At 46.9% G+C, this 13238-nt stretch overlaps 1 protein-coding gene across 3 annotated transcripts in view; it reads right to left on the bottom strand.

Annotated features, from left to right (window-relative positions):
* The window catches only part of ZHX3 (zinc fingers and homeoboxes 3), a 112951-nt gene extending 104870 nt beyond the window's left edge, over positions 1 to 8081 (bottom strand). For 2 of the 3 annotated variants that reach the window (XM_027558541.1, XM_027558538.1), the window contains exon 1: positions 7588 to 7733. The gene's annotated coding sequence lies outside the window, so the exon portion shown is untranslated. Of the gene's footprint in view, positions 1 to 7587; positions 7734 to 8004 lie in introns of those variants that run through there. The other variant, XM_027558539.1, reaches the window with a different exon arrangement.
* Between the last annotated feature and the right edge of the window lie 5157 nt (positions 8082 to 13238).

Genomic DNA, 13238 nt, shown 5'->3' with positions numbered 1-13238 from the left:
TCTAGCAGCTATTCTCCTGTAGGATTCCCTGTCCTTATCATGGAAAAAAACAGAATTTTCTTCATAAAAGCTGGCAGCATGGGGTGGCAGGCCTTCTGGGATCACGATACTATCTAGTTGTGTATGCAGCCCCTAGGGGATAATAACTGCTCTTGTCTTTGGCCTTTCGTTGAGTAAAGGGTTTTTAAATCCAGTGTCCTCAGAGATAGAACTGTGTCACATGAGTTAATATTACTGGTAACTGAAGTACTAAAACATGCAAGATTAGGATGGAAGCTTTCTAAATTAAACTGCATTACTTCCTTCTCAACCTTTCTGAACTAATCAAACCATAATTTGACCTATTCCTGCTGAACAGGATAGCAATTATGATTGATTAATGTATTCAGAGACCACGGAGGCAAACAAGATTGTTTCCTCTCAGAGTGTCCCCAAACTGCTATGCTTTGGATGACTTCATAGAGGGAGTTTTGTCTCTGTCATCACCAGCTGTCTCTTCTTGCTTTAGCCAGGGTGACAGACTTTAATGGAGGGTCTCTTAATTCAGAGCCTCTGCCATCAGCTAAACCTGGAAAGGCAAGCTATTAAGAGTCATGGGCTAAGGCTCGCCCTCACCTGCCTCCCTTCAGACCCAAGCAGTTGGCCTCCCGTGTTCTATCCACTGCAGCCGCCTTTCCCAATCCTGCCTAATTATGAAGAATTATAAGAGGAGACAGTGGAGCAAATTGAGCGAGTAGCACTAAACTATACACATTACCACATGTGACATACACAGCTAGTGGGAAGTTGGTGTAGAGCACAGGGAGCTCAAGCAGGTGCTCTGTGACGACCTAGAGGGGTGGGGTGGGGTGAGCAGTGGGAGGCAGGTTCAAGAAGGAGACATATGTATATTTATGGCTAATTCACGCCAATGTATGGCAGAAACCAACACAACACTGTCAAGCAATTATCCAATTAAATTTAAAAAAAAAAGAATTACCAGGTATGTGTGTGGAGAGTAGAGTGTTAAAATATACAATCTCAGTCCTCTCTCCTAGAAATTCTAATTCAGTGGGCCTGGAGTGGAGCCCTGGAAGCTGAATTTTTAACGCAGACCCTCAGATGATTTCCACGCCAGGTACAGAAATACAATACTACATGTCACCATGCTGCTCACTTGGAATCAGGATGCCTTCAGAAGCACAGTGAACCTGAGCCAAGGCTGACTGCTTCCAGAGAGACCCACAACCAACAAAGCTTTCAGGTCACTGCTCTGCCACTGCTCTCAGGAAAAATACCCCAGTCTTCTGAGGCTCCTCCAGGGTGGCCATCAACCCTCTTCTCATTTGCTGGAACGCCATTCACCCAAGACGTGGCATGCCTTCCTTCTCTGTACCTCAAACGTCCTGCCATCCTTTTGATGGCTTGGATAACCACAGGGATGACCCAAACAACTCTCAAGCCTCAGTTACTTGGCCTCCTTCACTGAGTTCACTTCACTTGGGCTATGTATGTCCGTGGCAAAACCCGGGTGCCTGTTCTGTCCAGTAATTAATTGCTCCAACTCTGAAATCTTCCACTCACATGTCCTTCTCCACTCCAGGGCTCCAATACACCCAGTGCTTGGTTTTATCCACACCTCTGGCCCTTTTCTCCTCCAGGTCCAGCTGGGACCCCCTTTCCTGCTTATGCTGATCACTCCCTGCTCGGAGGACAGTGTAGTTCCTCCGCTACACTGTCCTACCGCGGCTCACTGCAGCCGGCCTCGACCCTGGCCCAGTCCAAATGGATGTCTTGTTTGCTCCTGACACCAGCCAGCTGTGTGCTACTGGTGTCCTGATCAATCCACAGCCTCCTACCTCAACAGAGCCCTGCACACTGCCGAGAGGTCACGGGCATCGGCCCAAGTTCACTCTTCCTCTTCCTGACCTTGACTCTTTGTCAAGTCTCCTTGCTTTTCCTCTGACTTCTTCTCACTTATTCTTAGCAAAACTCTATTTCACAGAAATGATGGAAGTCATCAGACTAGCACTTGCTCATAAGCTGTCCCACCAGAAAATACAGCTATGTCCAGATATTCCATCATAAGGGCTGCCAAGCCCATCTGTGCCTGTGCGGGGCCTACTGTTTGCTTGGTTATTTAAAGCAAGCTCCCTGGTGATAATCATTACTGAAGTAAGCTGTAACAGTCGTGAATGGGGGGGAAAAATCCACCCTCTCAAAGGATCCCTCTACCCTGAGAATCTTAAGATTGGGAAGAGTCTAAAAAGAAAAAGAAGAAAACAAAACCCTCTTACCTACAAGCATTTAACTAAATACAAACAAAAGCTGCATACAGAATGATTATAAATTCTAAGCCGAAGAGTTAATTCCCTGATAATTTTTATAAACTCAAAACCAGAGTCAGTGAAACAATACTGTTAATTATGGTCTGTCTCTCACTCTCAACCCAAATCTAGTTTGTTAATGAGGCTAAAAGTCTTTTCCTAACTTTTTTTCTCCATATAATATTAATTGCTAACATTAATTGCTTTTTGTGTATAATTATGCTACTTATAATGACCCTGTGAGATAAGATATTATTTTTCTTCATTTACAGCTGAAAAACAAAAAAACAGACTTAAGCTGTTATGGAATTTGCCCAAGGGCTTGCAGCTAGTAAGTGGCAGAGGGAAAATTAAAATACAGAGCCTGGGACTTCCCTGGTGGTCTAGTGGCTAAGACTCTGCACTCCCAGTGCAGGGGTCTTGGGTCTGATCCCTGGTCAGGGAATTAGATCCTGCATGCTGCAACTAAGACCCAGCATGGCCAAATAAATAAATAAATATATTTTAAATCTTTATTAAAAAAAAAAAAAAAACAGCCTGAACACAAACTATATGTTTCAGCATAGGGCTTGTTGACACTAAGTTTCCAGGAAATGCACAATCCTAACACAAGCACTGTTTTTTATGCTCCAATGAAGAATCACCCAATATTAATCTCACAGAATGTTGAATGTTTATTTATTCATTCCTACATTCTTCTCAGAGGGCAGCAAAGAGTAAGAGAAAAGATTCTACAGTCAGACCATACAGATCCAAATTCTAGCTCCAACACTTTCTTAGCTTTGTAACTTCAAAAGTTACTTATCTAAGCTCAGTTGTTTCAAAACAACAATAAAAAATAGGTCATAACCATTACTACCTTAGTAGCCTCTCCCAGAGGTTGAGAGATAATGTGTGAACACACTTAACCATGGACCTGACACATAATTTCAAAAAAGGTTGGCTGTTACAATCATTTTATCGTTCAAAAGGTATCCGGGACCTGTAGCTAGTGGAATCTACACAGAGACGGGGCCAAGACTGGACCATAAATAAGCCAAGGCTGTCCCTGCCCTCTTGGTCTTGCAGTCTACTGGGGGAATGGACCATAAAGAAGAAAACAAACATCTGGGTTAAATACCTGGAATTCTGGTGACATGCTAAGCAGGAAATGCATGTGTACTGAGAGGGGGACAATGAGGAGGCAGCTGCTGTAAAAGGGTGATCAGGGAAGGGACTCCTCTGAGAAGGGACATTTTCGCTGAGCCCAGATGTCAGAGAAGGCCCTTCCCCTAGAAGAGTCTGGGGACCAGTGCCAGGCAGAGGGAAGTGCTACACGGAAGAGAAGAACTTGGCTCTGAGCAGATCCGACAGTACTTCCACCTTACAGGAGCATGGCTAGCGAGGAGTGGAGGGTGGAGAAGAGGCAGAGGCTGGCACCCGAGTGTGGACGTGGATCTCAGGGCGGTGAGAGGCCTCAAAATGGGCAGAGGACGCTCGAGGGGACAAGGTCTGATAGGCTCGCTGGCTGCAGGGGGAGAATGGGTTAGAGAAGGCAGGAGTGGAAGCTGGGAGACCAGGCGGCAGGCAGGGGCAGTCACCCAGATGAAAGAGGACGGTAGCCGGACGAGGAGGACGGAGGGGAGGGCGGGCAGGCCCACGGCCCACACTGATAGACTAGACGTCGGCTGAGGAATGGGGGAAAATCCAGGTCGACTCTCGGAGGGCTAAACAGTGAATGGATGGACAGTGCTGACTAAAGGGAGGTTGGGGGCAGGAGAAGGCAGGAGAAGAGAGGGCACAGGGATCGAGAATGAGGAATACAAATCTGGAAGCTTGAAAGGGAGAGACTGAGTGATCAATTGTGGGCATGTGAAGTTTGAGATCATTGTGAGTCTGCAAGGAGAGAGAGAGAAGGGAGGCAGGAGTTAAAACTGTAAATCTAGAACCAAAGAAAGGTCTGGGCGGGAGGTGTAACTGAGGCAGTCATCTGCATCCAGAGGGTAATAAAGTCCTGGGAACGGATGAGATCACTTAGGAAGAGAATCTGATGAGAGAAGGGAGGTAGCCGAGTGAAAGAAGGGAATAAATAATAACAAATCAGGCAGGTAATCTAAAACTAAACGTGGTAATGCAGCCCATACAATGTACTTGTACGGCTGCCCCAAAGATGTGCTTAATAAACGCCTGTGGAACAAATACAAATAAATTCTTAACACATTCCCTTCAGGCCTTCCTTTAAAAGAACAAAATTTTTCATTTACGATTTCTTCCCCCAAATATATCTGAAGCATCAGAAAAAAACCTTTTTGACGGTTTGGATTGTGTTCAAAGGAATTCTTTTCCTTTAGAGGAAAAGCAAGGATTCTTTTCAAAAACTCATTAAAATTAAAGATTGCCTGCTTGAAATTCAAGGCCTTAAAAACCTTACACTGACGCTCTGTAAAAATTCTGCCTCAATATACGAATTTCCCCTTCCTTATAATGCAAATGCAACTGTATGTGTTACTGCAGATGTCATTTTGTCCTGAAAGATGAAACTGGTACTTTCAAACGGTTCAAGAGTCAAATGAAAAATGCAAAAGGCTCAAGAGATCAAGGACTTATTTTAAAATGTTTAAAAAAAAAAAAAAAAAACCTTAAGTTACCTGCTAGACCATCCAAAAACTGATAAGCAGGGAGTTGAAAAGGATAGAATTGCCAGGAAAATAAGTAAATATAACAGCTACTCCTCAGGTGAAAATGAAATAAAGCTATAATCTCTGGGTATCTGTTGATACAAAAAACTCATTATGCTCTTGAGGCTAAAACTATCACTAAGAACCATCAAACCAAAATCATAGCTGTCAACACCACTGGAATACTTGAAATGTTTCAAAGATTTCCAGCGCATAAGAAGAAAAGTCAGTAACAGAGGCCAGAACTCTTCCTTCCCTCAATTGTGCAGGTTAAATCAAGACTGTGGTTCTTTTTAAGACCATAGCCTCACACCATGAAATTCTTCACCTCAGATATGTAAGTGAGTGAGTGAAGTCGCTCAGTGTGTCCAACTCTTTGCGACCCCATGGACTGTAGCCCAACCAGGCTTCTCCGTCCATGGGATTTTCCAGGCAAGAGTACTGGAGTGGGTTGCCATTTCCTTCTCTAGGGGATCTTCTGACCCAGGGAAAGGAGAGGCCTATCCTAACTTTTAAAGGATTGTTATCCCACTTCATGATATGGCTATCTAAGAGCCTAGGAGGCTTCCAGGAAGATCTCATGAATGGATGGATAACGAGCATCCATTCATTCGTTCATTCAGCAAATGCTGATTAAGCACCCATTATGTGTCAGGTTCTGGGCTCTGAAGATACATCAGTGAAAAAAACCTCACACTTACAGATTAATGGGGGGAAAGAGACAGTAAACCAACAAATAAATTGGTATTTACCAAGCAGTGGTAAGAACCATGAAAAAAAAGTAAGGTTGATTAAGGAGAACAGGGAGATGAGGTGGGTCTTCCACAGAGTGTTCAGGGAAAGGCACTAAAAGGTTATACTGGAGCAGAGACCTGAGGCAAGAACCAGGGTATCCAGGGAACAGGGTTACAAGCCGACACAACAGCAAATGCAAAGGCACTGAGGCTGGTGTTTGCTTGAAGTTTTTAGGCAACAGCAAAGAGATCTGTCGGGCAAGGCTGGAAATGAGGACAGGGAGGCAGCCTCAAAGGCCATGGCAGGGACTTCAGATTTTACTTTAAGGTGGGAAGCTGTTGGAACACTCTAAGCAAAGATTCTAACCTCTTTTTTAAAAGCATCAGAAAAGGAACAAGTTCTTACAAAAACAAGACATACCGCTGACAATCTATTTGTAAGTGTTAACAAGCAGACCATAACACAATTTTACAGTACAGTAGCATTTCTATAAGAAAAAACATACTTACATATGGGAACAAAAGACTAAAGGGATAAATAGGAAAGGGTGGTTTACTATGGTTTGTGGGATGATGGCTTTTTTCTTAACCTTTTCTTAGGATTTTTTTTTCCTTCTAGTTTTCTGCCTTAAACATGAGTTACTTTTGTAATTTTTGATGTCATCGTAGAAAATTTTAAAACTCACCTCCACCAGCAGAATGCCCTGGTCTGAAATCTTACTTAAATATGACCCAAGAAAGAGGACCATTCTCTCCCCAAATTACCCTGCTTCCCACGCAATGTTTCCCTGTTACGAAGCACTACACCAATCAAGTCCCACGCCACATAGCAAGGTCACAAAACCAACTTGGTTAATATGTTTATCATTACATAGAAGCACTGTACTCTCCAGCAACTTTGATACCGTCTTTCCAAGGCAGCAATAGAAGGGTTCTTTTCATGAATTTCCTAACACTCTTCTACTACTATGCCGCTTCTGGATTTTTCCACTGTGTGTCTCTTAGAAACAAATTAAGCCCGAATAAGTTGTTCCAGCTAATGAAGTGCGCTCTTGGCTCTTTCCCCGTGGTTGAGAATTATCCGGCAAAATACCAATTGTTTTAGGACGCGTTTTCTCTTAGTTTTGAAATATCGCAATTCGAAGTTACTGCAAATAAAGCACATCAAAATAACAGCATACAAGAGAATCGGTAAATGGAAACTATTGTAACCCTTTTTAAAACTGAGGCTGTACGAAGGTCTCATGAATAAATACACTATACGTCCACATGACACAGATAAAAACAGAAAAGTGTGCCCTCCCTCCTCGTCTACACGAGCACCCCCCCCCCCCAACCCCTACATCACATAACAGTTTCTCACAGGGCACAAGCCCAGGGCAATCACTGCTCAGAAATGCAAACCACGCAACTCAAAATGACTCAAGCTCTCAAAACACTTTCCACCTAAGCTCCACATCCCACCCACCCCTCAATCACTTCCGACAAGCGTCTCTGAATGGAAATCCCAAACCCGCAGGGTTTCACAAGCCCCCAAACTCCGCTCACGTGCCCCTCGCGGCATCCGGGGTGCCCGAGCCCAGCTCCGCTGCCTTCGCGTGGGCAAGTCGGGGGGTGGGGGTGGTCCCAGGAGGGAGGAGTCTACTGTAACCCCAAGTGGCTCGAGTCCCGGTCCAGCTGCCTCCCTGGCAGAGCGGACCAGAGGCCCGGCGTTGTCCAGTCCCCGCAGGACGCAGCGGGCCCGCGGGCGCTGGGGCAAGTGGCTCTCGGTCGCCTGGCATCTCCCGCCCCACGTCGGTCAGGCCGCCCCCCACCCACCCCGCCGCGCTCCCCTCCCGGCTACAGGGCGCACACACAGCGCTCACACCCGGCTCTCACACCGACACGCACCCTCGCATGGTCCGGCGGGTATCTACGGACACCCCCAACGCCCTGCCGCGATCCTCCAGCTGCAGCCGTGTGGCCACGGGGGGCTGCTCGGACCCCCAGAGAGCAGCTGCACCCTCACGCCTGCAGGGCGACCCAGCCGGGAGCGAGCTGGGGGGGTGAGGAGGGGTGATGACAGATGGGGCGGGGGCGGGGCCTCGGGGGGAAGGGGCGGAGCCTCCCGGCCAGGGGGTGCTGGCGGCTGACAGAAAGAGCCGGGGCAGCGGGCGGGGGTGGCGACGCTGCGGGCCGGGCAGGGGGCCAGGCGTGGCGGGAGGAGCGCGCGCAGACACGGGACGCTGACAGGCGGGGAGACACACACACACGGGGGCTGACAGCCGCGGGGGCATACGGGGTCGGAGGGCCGAGGCTGGCGCTCACCTGGCAGCGGTGGCGGCGGCGGCGCCCGCGGCCGGGCCGCTCTCCGCGCGCTCCAGGCCTCCCTCCCGGCTGGCGAGCGACCGGCTGGCCGGCCGGCGCAGACCGCGCGGAGGCGGAGGCGGCGGCGACGCCGGAGCCGCGGACGGCTGGGCGGCGGGGACGCAGCTGCACCAACCGACTCCGGGCCGCTCGGCTCGGCCCGGCCGCACTCGGAGGCGCTCGGCTCCGCTCGGCCCCTCTCGGCTCGGCTGGGGGCGTGGCCCGAGGCCCCCCGCCCAGGTCGCCTCTGGCGCCTGGAGGGGCGGGGCTTTCGTGCGGGCGCAAGCCCCCTGACGTCGCAGAGAGGACCTTACCCTGGGCGCATGCGCGGGCGTCGCTCCCGCTTTTCTCGGCGCGGAGGCTGAGCCCGGCAGGGAAGGAGGGGGGACCGGGGGCGGATGCTCCATCACCGGAGGTTCCTGGCTTTTGTACTCCGTGTCCTGGGCTTTCTAGAGAACCACCAAAGAAAGGCCACGCCAGGCTGCACTTTCAAAAGGATGCTAGCTGGATTGGGAACCCTGATCCTTGCCCCGCCGCTCTCTTCTCAGTCCAGTATTTCCCAACAAGCATCGCCTGGGAGTTAGTTTTCCTTTTATCCCACAAAAACTTTACCGCAGTTTTTTTTCTCTCCTCTGTTTCTTAACAAGAAGGACGACTTCTGATGACTGCTTTCCGTTAAATCTTCAATTGAGAACTTTCAAGCACATCAGTTAGCCCCCTCAGGTATAGTAAAGCTCTTTTTTCACAGCTTCTGTTGTGTAACCTGTGACACCTGGGATAAAGGTGACCCCTTTTCTGAGTTTTTTTCACGCGTTCCAGGCACCTTTTTTGTTACGGAGTCCCAAGTCTGTAACAAATATGCTCAGAAAGTGGTCCCCACCTTTAGAATCTAGGGGTCAATAAACAGCGAGCACACTCAGTATGACATACCAGAGTTGGAATCTCACATCTGCCATATATGGCAGATTAATAATTGGCTGAGTGACTTTGCTATTTAATCTCTCATCCATAAAAGAGCAATGAAAATATCAATAATCAAGCCAGTAGAAATGACTGAAAGGATTAAATGACAGCACATGGGCAGCTTTCTGCACAGTGCCTGGTGTTCAGTAAACAAAGCTGACAAACCACCGTATTACACGATCCATGGCTGGTTGAATCCCAGGATGCAGAACCAGAGGTATGGAGGGCCAACTATGGGGCTTGAGCATCCACGGATATTGGTATCCACAACAGATGCTGGAACCAGCCCCCCACAGATACTGAGGGATGACTGTATGTGGGGTATGGTCTTCTCATTTAAAACTCCCATTTAGTCAACAAACTTTTCTGAGCATCTATTCCAACCCAACACTGTGGGCTGCAGATAAACAAGGCACTCTCCCAACCATCAAGTAACTTGATATTTCAGAGGAGCCAGATGTGGAAAGAAATACTTCTGGAAGAAAATATGTAACACTAGATGTATGTGTCAACTGCTTTGGAAAGCAAAGAGAAGAACATCATTTGTTCTATATAGGAGAACATGGAAAGGCTTCCCAGAGGAGGGGACACTGAGGCTGGGTCTATAGAGTTGAAGAGGACAGGACCTTAGGCAGAGGAAATAGTGTGCACTTAATATCTGTGTTGGGAGGTATGTGGCAAATAATGTTTACCCAAGGAGACAAATCATTTTCCTTAAAAAAAAAAAAGTTTTAAGTGAATTTCAGGTGATCATATAAGAATGTCACCTGCACTCACATTCGGATGAACTATCTCAAGCAGAAAAGTTGCCAGAAATACAGCTGATGCAATAGAACTACAACCTGACCTCTGTTTTACTGGAATGGGCTACACCTGTGACTTCTTTGTGTCTGGTTCCAGAGGCAAAGAACATGTATCGATTAGGAGTTTTCTGGCTACAAGTTACCAGTAACCCATGAACCCAGTTTAAGAAAAACAAGAGGGGAATTGATCTTAAAGCTTTTGGAAGTGGGGACAGGGGGAGGTGGGAATGGATTCTTAGGCCAGCAGCAAGAACCCAGCTGGGCTTTTGGATGAAATGGAAGCATAGCAAGAGTTGCCAGTAAGACTCTCCTTGCAAACTTGTTTCCTCTGCTTCCAATGGGAAATCTATCTCCCAGCCACTTCCAATGATCCAGAGAGACATGAGAGACATGAAAAATCCCTGATCATTCCAATTCCAAAATCCCAGAAAAGAGGCCCTAACTGGCCTAGTTTAAGTAAGGTGTCCCCCTCCCCCAGAACAATCGGCGTCGGCTTACAAGTCATGAGTTTCACTAGGAATCCACTTGTGTTGATCAAGACCACAAAAAGGGCATTATTTTGAGTTGAGGTATCTTAAGGGAAGTCCCTCACAGATCCATTGATTCTGCTTAATGGCAAAATAACTGAGAGACATTTGATCAGAAATCAGGAAAACACCTGATTTCTGCACAGTATGAAGGTCTCTTTTTTTTTTAAATGTAGCAATCAAAGTTTTTTTTCCCAATAAAAAGTAGGGAAAAGCTGGGGTGGGCTCCGTAAGCCCTTTGTGTTAGTTGACATTAATGTTGCATCACCAGATAATTCTGGTTTGTTTCCCAGGCACGTGATGGGGTTATACTTCATCACAGCTTGGAGTCAGGAGTGGCCATGGGCCTTGTTTTGGTCCCTACATTGCAAGTAGAAGCACATCGCTCTCAGCCCAAACTTTAAGAGCTAGAAAGCAGTTTTTTATGCTTTCTTTCCCTCAGCCACAGCCATAGACCACGCTTGAGGAGGTGACAGCTCCATCAGTCCGGGTCCTGGAGTGAGAAAACACAGCATAATGACCCAAGCAGACATACAGTATAAGCAAGAAACAAACCTTTGCTGTTTGAAAAGCAAGGCCAGGGCTTGTGTGTTACCAAAGCAAAACCTAGCCTATCCTGACAGATGCACCTTCCTAACATCCAGTATACCCCACTTCCCATGGTACAGCCCTGAGGCAGTTCGGGTGGGCTGGACCCCCATCTCCCACGTGCAAGTGTAGAGCTTCAAATCAATTGACTTGGTCTTCCCAGGTGGTGGTAGTGGTAAAAAACCCGCCTGCCAATATAGGAGTATTCAAGAGACATGTGTTCAATCCCTGGGGTGAGAAGACTCCCTGGAGAAGGAAATGGCAACCCACTCCAGGAATCTTGCCTGGAAAATCCCCATGGACAGAAGAGCCTGACGGACTACAGTCCATCGCACAATATACCTTGTACTGACTGCTGCAAAGACAGACCTTTTATCCAGGATTACATCTATCAGCACTCAATATTTACCTCTTCACAACAGTTGGGTAAAAGCCTTCACTCCCTCCCTGGATGTCAGTAAAGAACCATTTCAGCTATTCTGGTACAATGAGAAGAGCCAGGCTAAAGATGAAGCCAACCCATGAAATCAGGAAACGTGGAAAGAACTGAAGAGAAAAGAGTGTTGGAATGCCAACCAAAGCTCACCTGAATCCCACTTACCAATCAGGTCACATAAATCAATGCATTCCCTCTATTATTGATTCTAACTTGAGCTGGATGTTTTTTTAATTAGTTGAAACCAAAAGCATTCTAACGATGGCTATTTGAATGCTACATTCACTGCACAGCTCTGAGCAGGAGCCAGTGCCATAGAACCACAAGCGGGAGTCTGAGCTGTAAACAATTGCAGGAAGAGAAGGTAAAACATTCTCCTTGATTTCTATGCCGGCTCCTTGTCAAGAATGAGGTTATCACAGTGCCTCAGAGCACAGAGAAGGCAGTAACTAGCCATGAACTGAGGATTAGAAGGAAGAGAATTCTATGGAACCAGGGTAGTGAGAGACCCCTTTAGTTTAATCAACAATACATGGTTCATTTCTTTAAAAAAAAAAAATTCTATTTCTTTATCTTTAGTAGTCCTGGGTCTTCATTGCTGCATGCGGGGTTTCTTTAGCTGTGTGAGCAGGGGCTGCTCTCCCGTTGCAGTGCACGAGCTTCTCTTTGCAGTGGCTCCTCTTACTGTGGAGCACAGGCTCAGTAGTTGTGGTGCACGGGCTTATTTGCCCTGTGGCAGGTGGGATCTTCCTGGACCAGGAATCGAACCAGTGTCCCCTGCATTGCAAGGAGGATTCTTAACCACTGGACCACCAGGGAAGCCTCATAGCTCATTTCATGGTTAATCCTTATCTTGCCTTTAAAAAGTCTGGAATTTAAACATCCCAGAGGCATTCCCATCCCCCAGAGGCAGTTAGTGTAGTGTGTAAGTAAGTAGGATTTAAACCCAGAACTCCTGAGTTTGAATCCTGTCTTCCCCACTTAACTTGCTGTATGAGCTCGAGTAACTGACTTAACCCCCTAATGTTTTTGTGAGAATTGGATGAGATAATCCACATGTTGCTATTAACATGGTGTCTGATGTGTGATGAGAACTCAAAAGTTAAAAAGAAAGTCCCATCCATCATTTTAAGTAAAAGTTCTGAATCCAGTTCTGCCAATTTGTTGTCTCTCTGCTCTAAATCCATCCTTCCTTGCCATGCTTTGTGATGCTGGAGCTGAATTCTGCTAACATGTCTCTCTTGTCAGGGGCACAATGTTAGGCTTTGTCGGTAGAGAGGGCTAAAGGGGTGCTGAAGGACCAGAGATGAACTTGAATGTCCATAAAATGCCCCAGCCCGAGGCACTGTCTGTTCCCCCCACCATTCTCTTTCCCAGTAAATATGTATTGTGTACCTACTACATACCTGGCTGTGTACTGGGTTCTGGGTGTGTAGCTTTGAATAAAACCAGAAACCTTCATGGAATTTATAGTAAGTCTAGTATGTCAGGCAGACATTGATCAAATAATCAAAAGTAGAAGTCTTACATGGTGCCTCGTACCACAAGATCCCAGAAATAGGAGACTTTGGATCAAAGATGCTTAGAGGGAGAGTTCCCTGGTGGTCCAGTGGTTAAGAATCCCCCTGCCAATGCAGTGTATGTGGTTTTGATCTCTGTTTGGAGAACTAAGGTCCCATATGCCCAGGGCAACCTGCACCCAGCAACTAAGACCCAATATGGCAAAAAAAAAGAAAATGTTTAGGGAAATATGAGATCTAATTAAACTGGATGTATTGGTGTGCTTGGGCTGCCATAACAAAATACCTTTGACCAGATGACTTAAAACAGCAGAAAGTAATATTCTTCAAATTCTTGAGGCTGGAATTCCAAGATCAA

Source organism: Bos indicus x Bos taurus, chromosome 13 (genome assembly GCF_003369695.1).
Source record: "Bos indicus x Bos taurus breed Angus x Brahman F1 hybrid chromosome 13, Bos_hybrid_MaternalHap_v2.0, whole genome shotgun sequence".
NCBI classification, from domain to species: Eukaryota; Metazoa; Chordata; class Mammalia; order Artiodactyla; family Bovidae; genus Bos; species Bos indicus x Bos taurus.
Note: the sequence above shows the minus strand (reverse complement) of the source record. Positions and strands in the feature narration are given on the sequence as shown.